This window comes from Callorhinus ursinus, unplaced genomic scaffold (assembly GCF_003265705.2).
Source record: "Callorhinus ursinus isolate GAN/ISIS: 27379988/994484 unplaced genomic scaffold, GSC_fseal_2.0 scaffold27, whole genome shotgun sequence".
NCBI lineage: Eukaryota > Metazoa > Chordata > Mammalia > Carnivora > Otariidae > Callorhinus > Callorhinus ursinus.
In genome coordinates this window covers 23,676,942-23,700,866 of record NW_027397089.1, presented here as the reverse complement: position 1 = coordinate 23,700,866, position 23,925 = coordinate 23,676,942, and the positions used below count along the sequence as shown (strand labels likewise).

The following is a 23,925-nucleotide window of genomic DNA, read 5'->3' as shown; positions in this document are numbered from 1 at the left end:
AAAAAAAAAAACAAAAACAAACTCAGGGCGCCTGGGTGGCTCAGTTGGTTAAGTGGCTGCCTTCAGCTCTGGTCATGATCTCAGGGTTCTGGGATCAAGTCCCGCATCGGGCTCCCTGCTCAGCAGAGAGCCTGCTTTCCCTCTTCTCCCCATGTTTGTGCATGCTCTCTCTCTCTCTCTCTCTGTCAAATAAATAAATAAATAAATAAATAAACCAATTCAACGATTACTATAGGGTTTGAAAGCCAAGAAAACAAAAGTGATTTAAAAACAAAATAAAAGGGGCGCCTGGGGTGACTCAGTTGGTTAGGTGTCTGTTCTGCTCAGGTTCTGATCTTAGGGTTGTGGGATCGAACCCTGCATAGGGGCTCCATGCTCAGCAGGGGGAGGGGGGAGTGTCTGCTTGGGATTCTCTGTCCCGCTCCCTCTGCCCCTCCCCCCCAAATAAAATGAATAGGGCAGATAAGATTTTGGACAGAATAGATGTAAATTGCTGTTTCTTTTTATTTAAATTCAATTAACATACTGTATTATTGGTTTCAGAGGTAGAGGTCAGGGATTCATCTGTCTTATATAATACCCAGTGCTCATTACATCACTTGTCCTCCTTAATGTCCATCACTCAGTTACCCCATCCCTCCACCTCCTAACTTTTTCTGTTTCTTTGCACTGAGGAGAACTACATGAATTTATACTCATGAACAGGGCTTCATATTCTAACTTTTTCAATGTGCAAAAGAAGCAAAGTAGACCAGGACAGTTATGGTGGTGCTAGGTCATTAGAATGCTTCTAGAATTTTTATTCAATATGTAAATATTTGTTAATAATTTGGGGCACTGATAGTGAGATAAATTGTGACAGGTCCATACAGCCCTTGTGTGGTTTAAATAACAGCATTTCTGGGGCACCTGCATGGCTCCGTTGGTTAGGTCTCTGACTCTTGATTTTGGCTCAGGTCCTGATCTCAGGGTTGTGAGATCGAGACCCACATCGGGCTCTGTGCTCAGCACTGAGTTGCCTTGAGGCTCTCTTCCTCTGCCCTTCTCTCTGCTCATACTCTCTAAAATTAATAAATTAAGTCTTTATGTTATTTGTTTGAGAGAGAGTGCACAAGCAGGGGAGGGGCAGAGGAATCCCCAGTTCCGGATTCCCTGCCGGACAGAGAGCTGGACCTGGGGCTTGATCCAAGGACTCTGGGATGATGACCTGAGCTGAAGGCAGATGCTTAACTGAATGAGCCACCCAGATGCCCCAAATGAAATCTTAAAAAAAAAAAAAAAAAAAAATCAGCATTTCTGTGGTTGAAGGGTCTACTAATTCATTCATGTTTCTGTTATTCTTCCCAGATTGATAAAATTTTTTTAATTAAAAAAATTTATTTAAATTCAATGTAGTTAACATATACTGTGTTAGTTTCAGAGGTAGAATTTAGTGATTCATCAGTTACACATAACACCCAGTGCTCATTACATCAAGTGCCCTCCTTAATGCCCATCACCCAGTTACCACATCCCCCCACATGCTGAATTAAAAAAAAAAAATTTAAGTAATGTCTACTCCCAACATGTGACTTAAGCTCAATCCCGAGATCAGGAGTTGCATGCTCTACGGAATGAGCCAGCCAGGTGCTCCCAGACTGATACACTTTTTAAGATGCTCCAGGGAAGAGGGAGCAGGAGACTAGGAAATTACCACCAAGGATTTAATCTTCATGCCTCAGTTTCCTCTGTCAGAGGGGACTCACAATATTTGCTAAATCACACCAAGTTGCCTGAGGCTAAAGGAGTTTTTAAATGTTGAAGGTTTTAAATAAAGAACATTTTACAAATGGTTATTTTTCTCTCTCTCTCTTTTTTTTAAAGATTTTATTTATTTGACAGAGAGAGACACAGCGAAAGAGGGAACACAAGCAGGGGGAGTGGGAGAGGGAGAAGCAGGCTTTCTGCGGAGCACGGAGCCCGATGCAGGGCTTGATCCCAGGACCCTGGGATCATGACCTGAGCTGAAGGCAGACGCTTAACGACTGAGCCACGCAGGCGCCCTGGAATCTGCATTTTAAACAAGCATTCCAGGTTGTTCCTATGTAGTAGAGAAAAAGGAAATATTCCTAACAACCAGTACAATTAAAGGACAGCGAAACCTACATTTAACTCCTCTTTTTAAGTCTTATTTTTCTTTACACCCTTTCCTTCTGATTCAGCAAATGTACAATCTTCACTGCCTCCCTCCCCCCCCATCCTCCTTTGTGTCTGGCATCGACATTTTCTTAGCATAGTTAGAGAGACGCTCAGTTTAATGTGCAGAAATGGAGTGGCGGAAAAGGAGGAGGGATGTGGGTGGGGAAAGGCTAGATCAGTATTTAGCTATTCTAACTGTGAAGACTGTTGTTGTCGGGCTGGTTCTAGCCGGCTGGTTCAGGGAGAGGAAGCAGTGGGGAGAGCTAGATCTACTGCAGCTGCTGCCACCATTCCTTATTTTTGAATGTAGGTTCTGATGCGACACCCACTACCTTTTCTCCATCAACATGAATTTTACAGTAATCAGATATGCCATCAAGAAGACTATTTTATGTCCTGATAACAATCCTGGGTTCATTCCTGTTTACTATTCTCCTCTTTACTACTTTGAGGACTTTAATTTTGATCAAATCCCAGCTTCTTTTCTTGTCTAAACCCGGGAGGAAAAAATTTGCATCAGATGGTGTCTATGGGGTAAAGATTTTTGTTTGATGTGCATTCTAGATAACAATATATGAATTACGTTTTTCTGCCTGATGTACAGATTCACCAATGCAACACAAGTTAGATAAGAGACATGGAGTGGGTTGGACCCAGACAACTTTGTTAGGGGAGATTTTATTTTCCATCAACTCATTGCATTTTCTGTGCCTTCCACCTAGCATCTCAAGAACTGTCTACCAAGAACTTTTAAAAGTGTTTCTTGGGGCACCTGGGTGGCTTAGTCAGTTAAGCATCTACCTTCTGTTGAGGTCATGATCATGATCTCAGGGTCCTCGGATCAAGCCCTGAGGAGGGCTTCTTGCTCAGCGGGGAGTCTGCCTCTCCTTCTGCTCCTCCCCCTACTTATGCGCTCTCTTTCAATAGTCTTTATTTTATCTATTTTATTTTTAAAGGTTTTATTTATTTGAGACAGAGCGTGCATGCACGCATGAGAGAGAGAGAGAGAGAGAGAGAAAGAGAGAGAGAGAGTGTCAGGGAGAGGGGCATGAGGGGCAGAGGGAGAGGGAGAACCAGACCCCCTGATGACCAGGGAGCCTGATGCGGGACTTGATCCTAGGACCCTGAAATCATACCCGAGCCGAAGGCAGCCACTTAACCAACTGAGCCACCCGGGTGCCCCTGATAAAATCTTCAAAAATAAATAAATAAAAGTGCTTTTTGCTGCAAATCTAGCCATCATATTCTGAATCAGCTAATCTGGTTGATTAAATGAAATGTATCTAGATAATGTGCACATTTCAATATAGTCATATGTATAGTTAATTTAACGTGTGTTGTCCAAACCTTGCTTCAGGTTGGCTGCATATTAAAATTCCCTGGAGAACATTAAAAAATATTTGTGCCTGGATCGAAATCCCAGGAATTCTGATTAAATCAGTTTCAAAAGCTCTCCATTGATTCTAATGTGTCTAGGAAGGAGAGCACAAATATAGAAATGTTTTGGCTTAGGTAAAAGATGCTTTTCAGTTCAGTCTTATATTACTCATGCATCGGGCGTGCAGTAAATATGTAACTATTTGTACTATTACACATATTTAAACATTGTTTAACTTCTCTTTGATATTTGACTTTTGTTATTGGTCTTGTATAATAGCCTATATTTATGTCTATATTTACATATTTATCTAGATATATATTCATTTTTTAAAAAATTTTATTATGTTAGTCACCATAGAATACTTATACATTAACTAATACATTAGTTTTTGATGTGGTGATCCACGATCCATTGTTTTCATATAACACCCTATATTCATTTTTTTAAAAGATTTCATTTATTCGAGAGAGAGAGAGAGAGAGCAAGAGATAGCATGAGGACTCTGGGATCAGGACATGAGCCAAAGGTAGACGTTTAACCGACTGAGCCACCTAGGTGCCCCTAATCAGTTTTTTTAAAGTAGGCTCCAGGCCCAGCATGGAGCCCAACACAGGGCTTGAACTCAGAACTCAACCGACTGCTCTCGCAGGTACCCGCAATATATATATATATACATATATATATATATATATATGTATATATATATATGGCCTGTTTCTCCCTCTCCTCCCCATGCCTGCTCTCTCAGTATCTCTCTATCTTTCAAATAAATAAAATCTTTAAAAAAAAAAGATTTTATCTATTTGAGAGAGAGCACCAATGGGGGGAGGGGCAGAGGGAGAGGAAGAAGTGGCCTCCCAGCTGAGTAAGGAGCCTGACGTGGGGCTGGATGACGTGGGGCTTGATCTCAGGACCTTGAGATCATGACCTGAGCAGAATGCAGAGGCTTAACCAACTGAGCCACCCAGGTGCCCCTAAGATTTTATTTTTAAATCTCTACACCCAATGTGGGGCTCAAACTTACAACCCCAAGTGGAGTCATCTGTTGTACCTGCTGAGCCAGCGAGCTGCTCCAATAGCTAATATTTTGGGGGCACTTACTATGTAGTACATTATGTTTGAGTTACCTTATCTTTATTTTGTTGATAACTGAGGCTTATAGAACTTAAGCAACAATCACATGCCACTAATAAAGCTGGGATTTCAAGTCAAATTTATCTGACTCCAAAGGTGCTAGGCTAGTTATGTCTTCTCAAGGGATTCAACTGGCTGAAGAATATTAACTTAGTGGTTAAAAATGAGTGATGCACAATTAAACCAAGACAAGCTATTTAAAATACTTCTTTTGTTTTAAAAGGAAACTCTACCGCCAACATGGGGCTCGAACTCAGAACCCCAAGATCAAGAGTTTCATGCTCTACCCACTGAGCTAGCCAGGTGCCCCAAAATACTTTGGAGCATACATTGCTACCCAAAGGAGATGTGAGTCCATACCTGTCTAAACATATCAGCCATGAAAGTACAAAGGTTATGACTGAGTCTAGGAAACCAAGCCTTCTGGACCTTGCTTTTCATTATGGAAATGCCAAAAATAATTGCTTCTCCCTCATTACTTCATACAAAAATATAAGGTAGGAATTTGATCATCATTGATGTAAATATTATATAATAGTTGGTTTAAAATGAGCCATATCCTTGGCTTTGTTTTTTTTTTTAAGATGTTATTTTAGAAAGAGAGAGCACATACCCACAAGTGGGGGAGGGGCAGAGGGCGAGGGGGAGAGAGAATCTCAAGCCGATTCCATGGTGAGCAGGAACCTGATGAAGTCAGATCCTTGACCTCAAGATCATGACCTGAGCCAAAATGAAGTCAGATGCTCAACTGACTGAGCCACCCAGGCGCTCCTACTTGTTTTTTTTTTTTTTTTTTTTAAGAACATAGTTCTTTAAGGGGCACCTGGGTGGCTCTGTAGATTAGGTGTCAGACTCTTAATTTTGGCTGGGGTCATGATCTCGGGGTCGTGAAATTGAGCCTACATTGCTCTCCGTGCTCAGCCGGGAGTCAGCTTGAGGATTCTCTCTCTCCTGTTCCCTCTGCCCCTCCCCCCACCCGCATGCCAGTACATACACTCTCTAAAATAGATAACATCAAAAAAAAAAAAAACACAGCAACATAGTTCTGTGTTTTGTTTCTTTCTGACTACTTTAAGTGGAAAGCAATGTTGTGTATATCATGAATTTCTTTGGATGTGTCTGGTGTATAATGACAGTACGTGAATAGATAGCATTTTTTTTAAAGGCAGGTGGCCAGTGAATTAATAGTCTAATACTCCCTACCCACAGTTTCACCCTTTTTTTTCCTGGGTGATGCATTGTTACCCTGAATTGGATTTCTTAACAGTAGGACTGAAGGTTAGGTATTATCGATAATCTGTTTGCCCAGTCATGCAACCTTTTCCCTGTGTCAATTTCTCCCTTTATCTTTTGCCAGATTGTCATTGTGTTAATATCTCTGTGATCAAATGCTTCTCTTTTGTCTTTAGGTTGAATATACTTTGTTTCAGGAGACTGAATATCAGGGTGGAAAGAAATTGCAACATTTTAGCTCTGTAAACTTTCCCCCCTTTCTTTTTTTTTTTAAGATTTTATTTTTTTATTTGAGAGAGAGAGAATGAGAGATAGAGAGCACGGGAGGGAAGAGGGTCAGAGGGAGAAGTAGACTCCCTGCTGAGCAGGGAGCTCGATGTGGGACTCGATCCCGGGACTCCAGGATCATGACCTGAGCCGAAGGCAGTCGCTTAACCAACTGAGCCACCCAGGCGCCTCCCCCCTTTCTTCTGAAGGTAGTGTGTCATATAGCACATTTGTTCCTCTAAATGTGTTCTTTGTGAAAACTGTTCACTATCCTAGGTTACTTTAAGTGGGCAAACATTAACAGCAGTAAACACAATAGCACTCAGTTTGTGCCAGGCCTTAAGTCTTACACACTTATTAGCTCATTTACTCTTTATACCAATTCAACGAAGTAACTACTTTTATAGTTTCTATAAAATATTTTTATAGACAGCTTGTGTAATCAAGTAGATTAAGATGCAGAGAAGTCAGGGTACTTTAGAAGATCACATAAGTAAGTCTGATCCAGTCCAGAAGTTACCACCCTGGGTTATGCTGTATCTCTTAAAGGACTAAGTACTGAGTGAAATCAGCCAAAAAAAAAAAAAAAAAGGCAGACCAAAAAGATTGGGAACTGAGTGCTGAAAAGAATTTGTTGGCTGAGGCCATTCAGAATGGAATGTGACTTGCAAGAAGGCAAACTGGTTAGGACATTATGGTAGCTCATATCTGGGATCTCTGGTGGTAATAAATGACCAAGGTTATTTAGAAATGAATTTGTCATGTAGGTGGCACGGTCGTCTGTTGCCTTTGTTTTCATTCTTCATGATCTAGAAAAATTAACAGTAGTATCGTAGCTGAACATACTCATATTCTTAGCTTTCTTTGGACTATAATTTTATTTTTATAGACAGCTTGAGGATTTTCAAAATGCTCCTAAATATATTTCATTCCCCCACAGCAACCTTGGAATATACTCTTAGCTTTTCATAACAAAGGCTCGGAGGAAGTTAAGGAACTGATTTGCCGGAGGTTTATACTGGTTTCCAAGCAGCAAAGCTGGCTGCACCACACTACCCTGTCTTTATCTTTAAAAACCTGCTTAAAGCCCTGAGAATATATGATGTACTGTAGTTTAAAAATTTGCCTCACAATGTACAGAGGCAATGTCTTTATTCCGTACGCGGATAAGGACCTTATAGGTATTGATCTTTGTTCCCAATCTTTGCTTCTGGGGGGGGGCGGGGACCACGGCTTGAGGGGACTGTAGGCGAGGTCGCCGGAAAGGCTGCGCGGGAGGTGGGCTGGGCTGGGCAGGGCAGGAGACAGAGAGGCGTGGACACGCAGACAGCACACTGTCCCCAAGAGGCCTGGTGGGTTGGCGTCAGGGTTCACATTGTGTATGAATGGGGCCCGATGAGGGAATGTGAGGGCGGGGAGGGTGTACAACGGAAGGAATCAATCTCGCGGTTTCGAGTTGGGAACAAACCTCGCCCCCCCCCCACCCGTTTCCCTTCCTTAGTGAGGATGATTTGGGGGCGGGTGGGGAAAGCGCGTCCTCGAAGCGCTCTCGCGCTCCCATTTCCCCCCTAGCGCGCGCTCTCCATCGCCCCTTCACCACCCGAGAGGCCGGCGATGGCTGCGAGTGGGGACGCGGAGTCCGGAGGGCGGGTCCCGACGCAGGTGCTGGATCCGCTAGGCCCGGCTCCGCGGGCTGGCCCGTCCCCTCACGCCGGTGGCCAACCCCGCTGCCCGCCGCGTCGCCGCGCCTGGAGGGCGGGGCCGGGGCGCGCGAGGGTCCTCTGCACGCGGGCGGGCGGCGCGCGGCGCCTCGGTCTGGGGGAGCTCGGGGCGGTCTCCGCCGGCGGCGCGCGCGCTGTGTGTGAGCGGGGTCGCGCGCGCGCGCGCGCACTACAGGAGAGTGAGGGAGCGAGGGAGCGAGGAGCGGCCGGGTGTGAGTGTGTGTGGGGGTGGGGGCGAGTGTGTGTGGGAGTGGGGGTGAGGGAGATCCAGACAGACCGCGAGGCTGTGAGAAAGTGGGCGAGTGTGCGAGGGCGCCCGGCCTGGCTGCGGGAGCCGCGGCGGTGGAGGAGAAAGGAGGCGGCTCCCGGCATCCCTCCCCCTCCCCCCCTCCTTCTCGGACTTCCAGCCCGCCCCGCAGCCCGCGGTTCCCTCGGAGGCCCCAGTCCGGTTCCGCTGGCAGAGAGCGAGGGAGGAGCCGCCCGAGCCAGGTGAGCGGTGCGATCGCTTCTCTCCCTCGGTGTAGTGGCGTGAGGCGGAGGCGCGCCCGCCCCCGCGCCGCTGCCCCCAGTGGGCGACTGTGGCCGAAGGGACTCGGCGACGAGCCGGGGCTCGGCCGGGGCAGGGAGCGGGGCCGGGCGCGCCGGAGATTGTGAAGGCCGGGGTGGGGGTGGGGGTGGGGGGTCCGTCCGCTCCTCAGCGGGAGGCGGTGGGGAGCCCGGGCCGGTCGTTGTGCTGGGAGGGGGCTGATGAAGCCGCGTGCGTGCGACGGGAGAACTGTTGGAGAGGCGGCGACCTCGGGCGTGAAGTGTGCTTCCCCCTGTTTGTGAGGGGGTGTGGTGACCCCTGGGAATGCTTGTTGGAGTAGAACACGCGTTGTGCCAACCTGTCCTCGAGAGGGTGGTAATCTCTCCTGCCCCTGCTTCCATCAGACGACATTCCTGTGGTGTGACCGAGGGAGGAGGATGTGTTCGTCCTGGACTTGAGTATGGCTTAAATTCCCTGTTTTCCTCCTGACGCGTTAAGATTTTAGAAAGTCTGACGGTCATTCCTTTTTCTCTTTTGACAGCCCTCTGGATGAGAATGGGGTGACAAATCATTGATTAAATTTTTTTTTGGTCAGCATTTGACCATGATGCAAATCTTGCCTCCCCACCCCTTCCCTTTAAAAAACCCCCAAATAGTTAGGAGATTGTAACTTCAGATTTGCCTTACTAATGTATCCTTATCTGTGATTGCAGATTTGTAATCCCAGTATCTTATCCCATTTGTGGGTATGAATAGAGATAGGGCGTTAATTGTATTCAATGAGTGAGGTTATTACGTTAACCGTGTTGAATGTAACTTCGATGTAAATTCTTTCAGCATGCTGTTATTTTCCCATTAATTACATAAATCGTTCTCACATTTTTGGGGAGTTGGATTAAATTCTCAATCTGTATGGAAAGTACATGGGCAGCCTAATACGGAAGGTACTCCTTTTCTGTGGGCTTGATGTTTTATTTAATGAAGTTCATAATTATTAACTAACCATTAGAATTTAAATGCCATCTAGATCTCATTTCTTTCACAGCATTGGGCAGTTTAAAGGTCTTTGTTTCTGTTTCTTAAAAAATTCATTGTCAGAATACTTTAAGATATTCATTTGGAATAAAACACTCTAAAATTCCAGTGACGGAGATTGAGTATTTATTTTCTAACTTTTAGAATGACAACTTCTCATTTTAGAAATTAACAGGCATAGTTAAATTTCTTTTCTAATGTTTACTGTGTGATATTTGGTTAGTGTGTCAGAGGGGGAGGAGGCCTATTTTGTTTAGAGGTAACTTTTGTTTATATTACTTTCTATTTTGGTTAGTGCAATTAATTTCCTTCTTTCCTGTAATAGATTCAGTTGTTAGTTTGGCAAGATGGCTGTTGATGTTTTTATCTTTCTCTGTCTCCTTTTTTTCTCTCTTGTTTTCTCTTACCCCCGCCCCGCCCCCCCCCCCGGCCCGCCCCCGCCCCCGCCCCCAGGTGCTGCAGTCCACTTGTCAGGGAGGGGGCACTCTGTGATTCTGAGAACAGAGAGTCAAGAAGGGGAACAGCAAATTCAGTCACATAGAATCCTCCACTCAGTGAAGATCCTTTTTTTGGTTCCTGCCTTTCCCCCTGCAGGGGGTAAGGAATTGTATATATCTACCGTTTAGACTTGGGGCTACCAGCTAACATTCCTCTACCTTAGTTTCTGGTACATATCTTCAAAAATTTTTTTTCATTCTTAGATTCCCTGTTGAATACATTAGCATCTGACTGTGGAGGGAGAGTGACAACAACAAATTTCCCTTTTTTTCTTTCCCTTCTCATTCAGTCCCCTTTTCCTCTCCAGAGGGAAATTATTAGCAATGTTTTATAAATCCTCTACCCCTTCTTGATCATATGAAGAAACACACTAAAGAGAACATTTTTTTTTTTTTTTTTTTACCTCAGACCAATGAATGCCAACCAAGCTTCAGGCATTAGTGTTTTGGGGCACAGGATGAAACATGGCTTTAAAAAAAAAATCTCTCCCAGTTCTGCTTTGGGAGAGTTTGTATTCACCTGGGATTTGCTACTGGGGTAAGTCACTAGACTGATCTCTCAACTTCTCCCTTCCCTATGAGCTGAAAGAACATCATGAACACTGGAGCAGGTTGGGGCGGGGGAGAGAACAGAGCTGGTTGTTCTACAGTTTGAGAAGTAGCTTTTGTCCTCTTTCTCTGGGAAGCAGGCATAGAGTCCTAAACTGAGTGAAAGAGGATGGAGGAAAATCTTCTGTACCCAGGAACAACATGTGAAGAGTGAGAGAAAACTAAACATAAAGTAAAGGAAGGAATTTTGTTATGTTCTTACTGACAACTGGGGGTGTATTTTAGTGATGTGGATGTGTAGAGAGTGACAGGTTAGTTTACAAAGAGTATTCTCTGCAAGTGTGATTAAGTCAAGCATATGGGAAAAGAGCCTTGAGAAATTACAATCTAATATTATTTTAAAATCTGGAAGTAGATTGTGATAGGAATGTTTAATGTTAACTCTACTGGCATGTGCAGTTGTTTCAAGAGGTTGAATAGGAGAGATTGGGTACAGATGTTGAGGAAATTGTCTTTCATTACTTGGGAATTTTCCTGCTTGTCATATTAAGGATTGTTAAATAATAATATACTACCTCAAAATACCTGTGCATAATGTATTTTAGATTCATGTAGCATATGTATCTGTGTACATCATAGGTTTGCAGAAACAACTGACTTTCTGGCTTCATGGTAACTCATGCCATGGTATTTTTTCAATGTTTTCTGTTCCAATGATCTTTTCCTTTCATAATTGGCTTATAGGACAAAAGCCACAGAGCTAGCCAGCTTTACTCCCTTAGAGTCTGGTCTGCACGGAATCCATCTGCTTATATCTTTTTTACTCCTTTTACTAAAATTATAGGTTTTTTTTCCCCCTTTGACTCTAATTGTTAACAAAGCTAATTATTTAAGGATGAGTTGTATAATGGCAATGGAAAGTAGCATTAGGCTTGGTTGTTTGTTTTTTATGAGAAACTGAAAAGATAAATTATGAATTTTTTTTAAAAAAGACGTATTTATTTGAGAGAGAGAAAGGGGAGGAGTAGAAGGAGAGACTCTTCAAGCAGACTCCCTGCTGAGCACAGAGCCCAACTCAGGGCCCTATCCCATGGCCCATGAAATCATGACCTGAGCGGAAACCAAGAGTCACCAACCAAGCCACCCAGGCATCCTGATAAATTATGAATTTTTGACAGCTGTGTTTAGATTTTATGGGTACATATTTGCCTGGTATTAAATATTGAAAATAGCTATGGTTTGTTTGTTTGTTTTTTGATACTGCCTTACAATTCAATATAACAAAGGACTTTAAAATGATTCCTAACCCCCTAACCCTTAACATTTGTCTGTCATATATGAGGTTCTATGTTACCTGCTGGGGATAATAGAGAATAAAACAGGGATTCTGTCTTCATGGAGATCACAATGTAATTTCATTGATCCTTGTTCTTTCATCTGGCAGTCTATTCTCCCAGCAGTATCTGGAGGAGTCTACTAGAATCTTGTAAAATGTGTACCAATTTGTCAATTGATAAGGTAACAAATTTGTATCAACATTGATATGCCCAAATAATTTTTACTATGTACATCACCAAGTTGTGACCAATAAAAAAATTCTGCAGTTGTTGAATCACTGTATTGTACACCTGAAACTAATATAACACTGTATGTTAACTAACTGGAATTAAAATAAAAACTTAAAAAAATTCCAAATCTGCCCCTTAATGATTTTACTCTATTCACCTCCTTATTTTCCCTTCCCCCCCACCCCTTGTTTTAACACTTTTTGATACTAGCTCTTGGCTTCATGTTCTTAGGAATATAGAAATAAAGTCTCCAAAATAGAACAAGGATTTGCTATATTAGATCACACCAGTTCTGCTCCACTGTCCCATATTTGGCAGGATTTCAAACTTTGATAATTTATCAGAAAACTACATCTTGGAAATCCATGCAGATTTGTCTAAATAGCAAACATCAAATATTTCCTGAGTTCTTAGTTGTTAGCTCATTATTTTGACATGTGATTTAGTTAGCCATATCTATAAATCTTTCAGCTTGACTATATTAATAGTTTCCTAACTCATTTTTTTTTTAAGATTTTATTTAAGGGAGAGAATGAGAGAGAGCACACACGAGAGTGGGGAGGGTCAGAGGGAGAAGCCGACTTCCCGCCGAGCAGGGAGCTGATGCGGGACTCGATCCCGGGACTCCAGGATCATGACCCAAGCCGAAGGCAGTCGCTTAACAAACTGAGCCACCCAGGCGCCCCTCTTAACTCATTTTTCAATGTAATGTCCAGAAAGGAAATTTGGAAGGCCCAACATTTAACATGTTAAGCATGATGAACTTTTTTTTTTTTAAGATTTCATTTTTTAAAGTAGTCTCTACTCCCAATTTGGGGCTCTAACTCACAACCCTGAGATCAGGAGTTGCATGCTCCACTGACTGAGCCAGTCAGGTGCCCCTAAACATGATGAACTTTGAGGGAGCCACACCATTCACTGTGCCATGTTGCAGAGAGAGATACTTTGATTCCTGTATTAAGTGAAATCATTAGAAATTTTATTTGGATTCCAGAGAAGACTTTTTTTAAAGAAGATTTTAAGTAATCTTTACACCCAATGTGGGGCTCGAACCCACAATCCAGAGATGAAGAGTGGCATGCTCCACCAACTGAGCCGGCCAGGAGCCCCATGCAGAGAAAACTTCCCTAAAAAGTTTAATTAGGGGGGCCTTGTGGCTTAGCTGGTTGAGTGTCTGCCTTCGGCTCAGGTCATGATCCCAGCCAGGGTCCTGGGATCGAGTCCTGCGCTGGGCTCACTGCTCTGCAGGGCCCTGCTTCTCCCTCTGCCCCTCTCTCTATCTCTCTCTCTCTCTCATGAATGAATAAAATCTTAAAAAAAAAAAAAAAGTTTAGTTTTATACACCACAGACTACTTTGGGAAATTTAGTAACAAAGCTACAGGCAATTTAAGTAAAGGAACATATTTTTCTGATCCTTCAGGTGAATTTGTATAAAAATTTGCATGTTAATTTGCTTATGACAGTTTTTTCCTTCTCCAGTTTTCTTTTTATTGTGGCAAAATAAACAGCACAAAATTTACCATCTTAATCATGTTTTAAGAACGCAGGTTGGTTGGGCACTTGGGTGGCTCAGTCGTTGAGTGTCTGCCTTCCGCACAGGTCATGGTCCCAGGGTCCTGGGATGGAGTCCCGCTTCAGGCTCCCTGCTCGGCGGGGAGTCTGCTTCTCCCTCTACCACTGCCCCTGCTTGTGTTCCCTCTCTTGCTGTGTCTTTCTCTGTCAAATAAATAAAAAAATCTTAAAAAAAAAAGAACGCAGGTTGGTGATATTAACTATATTCATATTTTTGTGCAACTATCCGCCATATTCATCTCTAGAATTCTTCATACCAGTAAAACTAAGTCTTGATTCCCCCAACACCCCAGCCCCTGGCAACCACCATTCTGCTTCTGTGAATTTGGCAGTTGCATACTGATACATAATGTCCTTCAGGTTCATCCATGTGGTAGCATGTATTGGAATTTAATTATTTTTTTAAGGCAGTGTATGTATATTCTGTGTTTTACTCATTTATTCATCTTTTGATGAACACTTGGGTTGCTTCCACCGTTTAGTTATTGTAACGCTGCTGTGAACCTGTGTACAGATAACTCTTTGAAAACTTTGCTTTCATTTCTTTTGGTTATATACCTAAAAGAATCACTGGATCATATGAGAATTCTTTTTTTAATTTTTTGAGGAACTGCCATACTGTTTTCCATAGCTGCTGCACCATTTTACATTCTGACTTAACAGTTTTCAAGGCTTCCAGTGTCTCCACATGCTCCCCAACATTTGTTTTCTGTTTTTTGATAGTAGCCATCCAATGTGTATGATTGACTTATGTCGTTTTGATTTGCATTTTCCTAATGATTATTGATGTTGAGCATCTTTTCTTGTGACATTTTAATATCAGATATTTTTAACTCTGTGGGGGCTGGGATTATGTCTGTTTTGTTTACCAGAATATTTTTAGAGTGCATAGTAGGCAAATATTAATTGAATATATTATTGTATCAAATAGTTTGTGTATTTAGTACTTAAATTCTTACTTGATCTGAGATTAAAACTAATTTTTGACTTTGAACAGTTTGCCTTTCCTGGAGGGAGGGATATAGAAATAGTTTTCCAGGGGTGTTGTGAAAATAAAGGTAAAAGTGAAATGGATCAAATGTAAGATGATCTTGTTACTGTAAAAAGAATATTCCTCTTACAGACAATACCACTACATGCTGACATATGCAGACTTAGCTGTTAGGGTAGTAATTTCCTATGACTTTTGAGCAAGGTGTGACAAACCATACTTAAGGTAAAGTTCTGTGACCTGTAATAAAGAATTCCCAAGTATCATTGACATAAGCAAAAGAGGTAGAAAGTAGTCCAAGGTCATGGCACCAGATAGTTGTCAGGGATTCAATTCTAACAGGTAGCTGTGCTTTTCCTAGGGTTCACTCCTGTCCTTCAGAGTCCAGGTGGTTGTTAGAGCTGTAACTATAACATTTACATTCCAGGTAGCAAGATGGAAGAAGGGCCAAGGAATAGTATACCTCTCATCAAATACGCATTCTGAAAGTTGCAGTGCAGTGCTTTCAGCTCTCGTTACTTACATGACCACATCAAGTTGCAAGAAGGCCTAGGGAGTTCAGTCTTTTACTTACTTACATGGCATTATGTTTATTTATTTTTTATTTTTTAATTTTTTTTATTTGACAGAGAGAGACACAGTGAGAGAGGGAACACAAGCAGGGGGAGTGGGAGAGGGAGAAGCAGGCTTCCCGTGGAGCAGGGAGCCCGATGCGGGGCTCGATCCCAGGACCCTGGGATCATGACCTGAACTGAAGGCAGACGCTTAACGACTGAGCCACCCAGGTGCCCCTAAATGGCATTATGTTTAACTAGTAACAGATATCTTATTACTAAGGAGTCAGCAGAAAATGAATATTGGGGAGCAAGTGATAATCTCTACCATGGAGTGTGTGGAATTTCAATTCACCCTGGGCTCTATCACTTTCTAATTTTGCAAAATTAGACAAGGTTAACTAACCTCTTTCCTATAACAACTTCACCTGCCAAATGAAGACAATAATATATCAAAGGGCTGGTTGTGAGGATTAAATGAAAAGTTACAAACAAGTCACCTAACACAGGATTTGGTATATATAATCACTCTAAATGTGGACTTATATTTTTATCCAAATTCTTTTCACTGTCTTTAGGTATGATAGAAAAAAGAAAGAAATCAGAAAACCTGAATCCTACCTACTGTTGGCTTTATTATTGTGATAACTTGGGCAGGCCATTTCTTAAAAATGGGAAAATAGGGGCACCTGGGTGGCTCAGTTGGTTAAGCGACTGACTTTTGGTTTCGGCTCAGGTCATGATTTCAGGGTCTTGAGATTAGCCCCGTGTCGGGCTCTGTGCCGGTGAGATTGCTCAACATGAAGCAGGCTTGGGATTCTCTGCCTCTCCTGCTTCTGCCCCTCCTCCCACTGCTTGCACACACTCTCTAAATAAAATCTTTAAAAAAATAAAATGGGAAAAGTCTGTATTCCTTACATAATTATATGTAGTTGAAATGAGAAAATACATGTGGAATGTGTTTCATGAGCTGTAAATGGAGAATTTTTTAAAAAGATTTTATTTATATATTTGAGAGAGAGAGGAGCAGGGAGAGGCGCAGAGGGAGCGGGAGGAGCAGACTCCCAGCTAAGCAGGGAGCCAGCTGTGGAGCTATATCCCAGTATTCCAGGATTATGACCTGAGCTGATGCTTACGACAGATGCTTAACCGACTGAGCCACCCAGGTGCTGCAATGGAGAATTTTTAACCTTCTCTGTATGCATTGTTTTGCCTTTTCCTACATATGTTTCTTTGTATGAAGAAAGGGAATCTATAGGTAATTGTCTGTATATTTCATTGTGTTGCCCTTCCTTAATTTTTCTGTTTTAACACTGATGTTCTACCATTATTTTTTTCAGTCTTTTGATAAAGGGATCATATTATTGTGTTTGGATAGGAAATCATTGTCCTCTTTGACCCATAATTGTGCATGTAGCTTTTTAAAAAAGGTCTCATAGGTAAAAGAGCTATAAAAAGGGGAGAGTAATGAGTGTGTGATGTAACCTTTGGGACCTTACTTGTTTGCTCTGTTTTTGAGGTATGTTCTTTTGAGTGTAAAGAGGGAACTATGAGGACTGTCATACAGTTTTTTTTCTGTCACAGCTCTAAAGACAACTTTAATATCTAGCCTCCTTTTCCTATTTTCACAGCATTCCAGTCTACCTTAAAGTTAATGTGGCAAACACCTGAACAGTGATATTTTAAGTGGCATCTTAGCCAAAGGATGAGATTGTATAGGTTTCAGAGGGACATTTTTTTGGTGGTCATTTATTGATGAACATTATTAGTGTGTAAAGGGGTAATTGGACTAAGACAGTTATTTGGTTGTTTTTGAGACTCTTCTTTGGAGGTTTTCAACTTACCATTCATTCATTTTCTGTACCTTTGATAAGAACTACAGGGGCACTTGTGTGGTTCAGTCAGTTAAGTGTCTGCCTTCAGCTCAGATCATGATCCTAGGATCCTTGGCACAAGCCCCATGTTGGGCGCCCTCCTCGGCGGGGAGCCTGCTTCTCCCTCTCCTGCAGGTCCCCCTGCTTGTGCTTGCACTCTCTCTCTCTGTCAAATCTTAAAAAAAAAATATATATATGTATATATACACACACACACACACACACACATATGTTTTTATTTTTACAAGATTTATTTAATTTTTTAAATAGAGCAGTTTTATTTTTTGGACTTAATTTTTTTTTTTTTTAAGAAATAGACTTTTTAAAAGGTTTTATTTATTGAGAGAGAGTGAACACAGAGGGAGAGGGAGAAGCAGACTCCTTGCTGAGCAGAGAGCCTGTTGCAGGGCTCAATCCCAGGACCCTCAGATCATGACCTGAGCTGGAGGCAGATGCTTAACTGACTGAGCCACCCAGGCTCCCCCTAAATTTTTTATTTATGTTATCTCTACACTCAACATAAGAGTTTGAACCCACAACCCTGAGATCTTACGGATTGAACCAGCCAGGTGCCCCCTCACCCATCCTTCTTAATACTTTTATTCCTTTATCCCTTATTCACATTCTTTCTCATTTTAACAGTAATTCAGATCCACTTGTAATAGACTTTTGGATAGTGCAAGGGAAAGGAAAGAGGAAAAATTTATATATATCCCAAAATGTGAGGTCTTTTTTGTGGAGTGGGAATGAAAAGAATTGGAGGCATTAGAAGTCACTGAGAGAAAAAGCCTTGATAAAGAGATCCTCGGTTAATATCTGGAACATCACAAAGTTAGTGTTAAAAGGTACATTTTTCTATTAAGTCAAGTAATAGGCACATAGTATGATTTGAAGGGAAACTGTTAGGATTTAGAATCAGAAATGCTCTTGAAATTCAATCTGTGCTATTTATTTTTTGTTGAAAAAAATTTTATGTATGTCTCTTAACCTCAGTTTTATTTTTTCTTTTTAAGATTTTATTTATTTGGCAGAGACACAGCGAGAGAGGGAACATAAGCAGGGGAGTGGGAGAGGGAGAAGCAGGCTCCTTGCTGAGCAGGGAGCCCAGTGCGGGACTTGATCCTAGAACCCTGGGATCATGACCTGAGCCGAAGGCAGAACCAACTGAGCCACCCAGGCACCCCACCTTAGGTGTTTTTTTTTTTTAATTTTAATTTTAATTTGGATTCCTTTATTTGTGAGGCCAAGCATAGTTTTATATGTGTTTTGATCATTTGTTTCTTTAACTGTAAAATGGTTACTGTAATACCTGAGGTTTAGTTGAAATAGCACGTATGAAAATGTTTAATATTTGAACTTTGATAAGGCATGTAATCATTCAGCATCTTCACACATGTTTCTGTTATGGCATACAGTGTTTTAGAAATGCTAGGTTCTGAGGATAGACAAGAAGACTTAACTCCTGGGTGCCTTGGGTGGCTTAGTTGGTTATGCGTCTAACATTGGCTCAGGTCGTGATTGCAGGGTCCTGGGATTGAGTCCCACATAGGGCTCCCTGCTCAATGAGGAGTCTATGTCTCCCTCTGCCCCTCCTCCCTGCTGTGTTCTCTCTCTCTCAGATAAATAAAATCTTAAAAAGAAAAAATGACTTCTATGTTCAGTCAGATTAAGGTTAATTTTTTTTTTAGATGCTCATAGGTCTTTTTTTTTTTTTTAAAGATTTTATTTATTTGAGAGAGAGAGAATGAGAGATAGAGAGCACGAGATGGAGGAGGGTCAGAGGGAGAAGCAGACTCCCCGCCGAGCAGGGAGCCTGATGCGGGACTCGATCCCGGGACTCCAGGATCACGACCTGAGCCTAAGGCAGTTGCCCAACCAACTGAGCCACCCAGGCGCCCCAAGGTTAATTTTTTTTTTTAAAGATTTTATTTATTTGACAGAGACACAGTGAGAGAGAGAACACAAGCGGGGATGGGAGAGGGAGAAGCAGGCTTCCCTCGGAGCAGGGAGCACAATTCAGGGCTTGATCCCAGGACTCTGGGATTGTGACCCGAGCGGAAGGCAGATGCCTAACGACTCAGCCACCCAGGCACCCCAAAGTTAAATTTTTATGTGGAAATAGGCCCATGAACTTTTTCAAGTTTGTCATATAGGGAAAAAATGCACAACGCCCCCAAATATGTTTCAGGACCCTAGTTTGAGAAACACCACTTATTCTTTGAAAATACCTTTGAATTACGATTTAGGCCTGTAAAAGAGAAATTGTCTTTTTAATCAATAGAATCATTTAAAATGCGCATCTACATGAAGACATACTTTCAAGAATTTATCTTACAGCACTGGCAGAGTTATTAAAAATAAAACTAAATATACTGTATAATTTCTAGAATATACACATAACAAGATAATGTAGATTCACAGAGTTAGGATAATTTTTAGGAGTTGGAAGAACTTAACAGGTGCATTAAGGATTTACTTATTTTTATTTTATAGAGAGAGTGCAAGTGGCGGGAGGGGCAGAGGGAGAGAGAATCCTCAATCAAGCAGGCTCCCCGCTGAGCACAGAGCCTGACTTGGGGTTCAGTCCCAGGACCCTGAGATCATGATGTGAGCTGAAATGAAGAGTCAGATGCTTAACTGACTGAGCCACCCAGGCACCTCAGACTTAACAGATGGATTAACACCTGAGCTCAAAAGTTCAGTAAGGTTACTAGGATATATATTCTAAGCAGAAGGAAGCATGAGAGAATGCGGTGTGTTCAGAAAATTGGTAAATGGGAGAGAGTAGATTGCAGAAGATTAGTTTGCGGGGAGGGGGGTGTTTTTAGGTGTTCAGTGATGATTATACTGGGGATGAACAGTAAAATTCAAGTGAATATTTAGGAGGTAGAATTACTGTGGTGTGTGTATATTGAAGTAGTGAATGAAAGATAGAAGTAAATGATGCCCAAGTTTCTGAATTAAGTCCTTAAATTAGTATGGGTATATCAGTCAGTATTCTTCTGAGAAACAGAACCAGTAGGAAATTGTATATATGTGAAGACAGACTGAAGGTAGGGAAAGAAAGAAAGAAATAGAAATTAATTTTAAGGAATTGGTTAGTGTGATTGTGGCTAGTCTGAAATTCATAGGGCAGGCCAGTAGGTTGGAAATTCAGGGAGGGACTTAATACAGTCTTGATGCTTAGTTAACTTCTTTGTGAAACCTATTTTTGCTCTGTAGACCTTTAACTGATTGGGTGAGGCCCACCCACATCATAGAGGGTAATCTTCACTGTGTCAGCTTATTTACAGATTTTAATGATACTTACAAAATACCTTCATAGCAACTGAAGCATTGTCTAGCCACGTTGACACAAAATTGAACTGTCACAATGAGAAATCCAGGTGTTGAAGCAGGTATGTGAATAAATCAACTTTTTACTTCCTCAACTGAGGCAATAGTCAGGTGGCATTTAGTTAGGGATGCTCACTAGGCAGATTGAAATAGGATCTCAAATTCAGTTGAGAACTGTTTGGAATGAGATTTAGTAGGTCAGTATTCAAATTTTAACAATAATAGCTGAGGATGGTAGTTCTAGAGAAAGGAGAGAAGGGTTCAAGAAGGAAGCCCTGGGGGTTATGTATAGAGAAAGAACTGTCAGGAGAAAAGAGTCACAGAAAAGAAGACTGAAGGAGTGCCCAACTCAAGGTACAGAAATTTGTTATTTTTCTCTACAAGCCTGATATAACTCCCATATTCCCCATCCAAGACAGAAATGATGTCATCAAAAGCACATCTGGAGCCAAATGGAGTCAGTTCTTGTTTGTACATTAGTATGTATATTTTCCTTATCTAACCTTTATTCTTTTTCAGTGTTTTGATTCTAAGTTCACATGCTGTGTCTTATCTGGAATAAGTAATGTTCCTAGAAGTAAGAGGTGCCTTAATATCTTCATGGTAGATTTTAATTGTGCTTTTGTCCTAGCAGAATAAGCACCATTGGGAAGGGGTCTCGTGAGAAAAATGAATGAAGCATTTTATGATTAATTAGCCCTGCCTAGACTATTGACAGATGAGAGGGACTTTTTTTTTTTTATTGGTGTGTGTATCCAGAAGTTTGCATGGGAAAACTGTATCTAACATAAATGAAAATTTTCTTTGTCAAATGTCTCTTTGTTAAAAAAAAAAAAAACTGCTTTAGTAGTTTATCAGTAGTATTTATTTGGTATCTGATATTTGTACATTGTTTTCCTTGATACCTTGCGGGGGGGGGAAAGGAACCATTTTACTTTTACAAAGGACTCTTTACTGTCTTTTAAAATAGTGAATATAATCTGATGTTTTATTTTTAAGACTCAGGACTATCATTTTATTGGTGTACTTCGGTCTCTCGGACTGTAGGTTTACTGTTATGTTTTTGACTTAACAGCAGTTTTTTTTTCCCGTGGATGTTCATGAATGGGAGAAATAGAAAAGTAGATATGTTGGAGGAGGTGCTGGCCTGCTGTTCACCTGGCCCACAGGAGGGTGGCCTCCCAGCTCCAGGAGGGCCATAGAGGTGGGCTAGGGTAGGGAGGGGGAGGGAATGCAGAGCCTCTGCCTTTGTGGTTGGAGAGTCTTTACCTCTTGTTTCCTGGGTATTCTTAGATGTGAATCCCAGTGGAGCAGCCTGATAGACAAGCCACCCTGGGTACCTGAGGAGGATCAGCTGCTCCTCTACCTGTAGAAATAGGAGTGGACCATTGGTTGAAGGAGAGAGTTGTGCTCTTTGTTTCTCTGGCAATAAACTGGTCTTTGGAGATCACTGTAAAATTATAATGGATAAAAAATTGGACAGGTGTCACTTGAAGATACCAGCACAAATGGAACAGTAATTAACACGCTGGAGGTTGTTAAGCTTACTTGCCCTTTTCCTGGAAATGTCTACTTTGGTGTACATTGGAATACAGTGGGGCATACCTCTGTGATTCTTTACATGAAAAGCAAGACATAACATAAGAATCTTTTGAAGCTGATAAAGAAAATGTATTCCATAAGAACAAAGATAATCTCGGGGCTGGGCAAGGTCATGATCCCCAGATCCTGCCATATTGACTGCCACTAGGTGGGTTTGAGGAACCACAATCATTGACATTGATGTTGGACCTCTTCAAGACAGTGTCTACCTCTTTCATAGAGTCTTCTGCAGAGCATTTCTCCAGTTTTAGATCTTGGGGTGTGAGTATCCCCTATGAAAGCCTTGCAGAGATTGGGCTGCTCCATTGGGAGGAAATGAAAGGAGGGGCGGGCACCTGGGTGGCTCAGTCAGTTAAGCATCTACCTTTTGCTTAGTTCGTGATCCCCGGGTCCTGGGATTGAACCCTACATCAGGCTCCCTGCTCAGTGGGGAGTCTTATTTCTCCATCTCTCTCTGCCCCCCCCCCGCTCTGTCTCTCACTCTCTCTAATAAGTAAATAGTGGTTTTTTTTTTTTTTAAATGAAAGGAGATGGGGAGGCTAATCTGAACTTGCAGTTGATTGTTTCATACCAGTGTGGAAACACCCAAAGATTAAGCATGGGTATCAGAGCTGCAGCCATGATGCTCCTGTGCATCATCTGTCAGGAGTTGCTGCACAGCTACATGAGATTGCAGCCCAGGAGTGTTTTTTTTTTTTTTAATCAATTTGTGGTTATGTTTTATTTTTTTTTTAAGATTTTATTTATTTATTTGAGAGAGAGAGAGAATGAGAGATAGAGAGCACGAGAGGGAAGAGGGTCAGAGGGAGAAGCAGACTCCCCGCCGAGCAGGGAGCCTGATGCGGGACTCGATCCCGGGACTCCAGGATCATGACCCGAGCCGAAGGCAGTTGCTCAACCCACTGAGCCACCCAGGCGCCCCCAGGAGTGTTTTTATTGTCTGATTATAGAATCATTGAAAACACCATGTGTTAATGTGGCCTGGGCATTTTCCCCAAGTTGACATACCAGTATTGGCGAACATTCCTACTTAACAGTTGCCAGTAGCTTTAACATCCTATCCTGATTTGTGTTGGGGCCACAACTGCTGTGGCCCCAACACAAATCTCAGTGAGATTCAGTCATATTGAACAGATGTTAAAGACCTAAGTGTGAGGGAAGGCACCAAGATGGCTTCAGAGTATTGGAGGTCATTGACAGGGTGTTTCAAGAACTACTCGGTCTAAACATCTTAAGGTCATTTTTATAGTGCCCCTCTCAAGGGAAACTGGGGAGACATTAGGTACTCTGGTGTGACTTTTCTTATGTGGAGCTTTTCCTTTGAGTGAGACTTTTCAGTGACCACATCTTCAATTCATATCTAGCCTAAGGCTTAAGAGGGTATGTTCTTTTTTTAAGAGGTCATGTTCTTGACCACAGCTCTGGAACAAGAACACAAGGGGTCAGGAAGCTCTGGGCACCAAGCAATCCCTTTGCTGATTACTTTGGGTCTTGGCCTGATGCATCACCACATCTGAGAGCTCTTCCCTTGCTTTTCTACAGCTACAGGTCACACTCGTGTGTATCTCCCATGTTATTTTATTCCTTCCCTGCTTTCCTGTGATTGATGCCTTGAGACCCTGGGTTGTGGGGCAGGTGGGTGAGTGTGGCAGGCAAGGCAGGCTAAGGTTTGGGGTGGGGGCTGTGTGTATGTGTGTGGTGGTGCATCTGGTTCATGATGTTCTAGTCTTACCGTGTGCATCTATGGAGCAGACCCTTCTGACTGAGACCCTGGAGAGTGTGTGAATGGTGCATGAGGGACCATTTCCAGCTGTGATGCTGGAAGCCGCCCATCTGTATGGCCATTGCTTCCTCTAGTTCTTACCCTTGTCCTTTTTTCTGTGTTAGGTTTGCTAGGTCATCTGGG

At 42.2% G+C, this 23,925-nt stretch overlaps 1 protein-coding gene across 3 annotated transcripts in view; it reads left to right on the top strand.

Annotated features, from left to right (window-relative positions):
- The window catches only part of RIMKLB (ribosomal modification protein rimK like family member B), a 97,381-nt gene that overhangs the window by 14,297 nt on the left and 59,159 nt on the right, over window positions 1–23,925 (top strand). Inside the window, exon 1 of one of the 3 annotated variants that reach the window (XM_025879980.2) lies at window positions 8,071–8,403. The exons of 1 other annotated variant lie outside the window; for it this stretch is intronic. The gene's annotated coding sequence lies outside the window, so the exon portion shown is untranslated. Of the gene's footprint in view, window positions 1–8,070; window positions 8,404–10,404; window positions 10,511–23,925 lie in introns of those variants that run through there. One more of the 3 variants, XM_073878009.1, reaches the window with a different exon arrangement.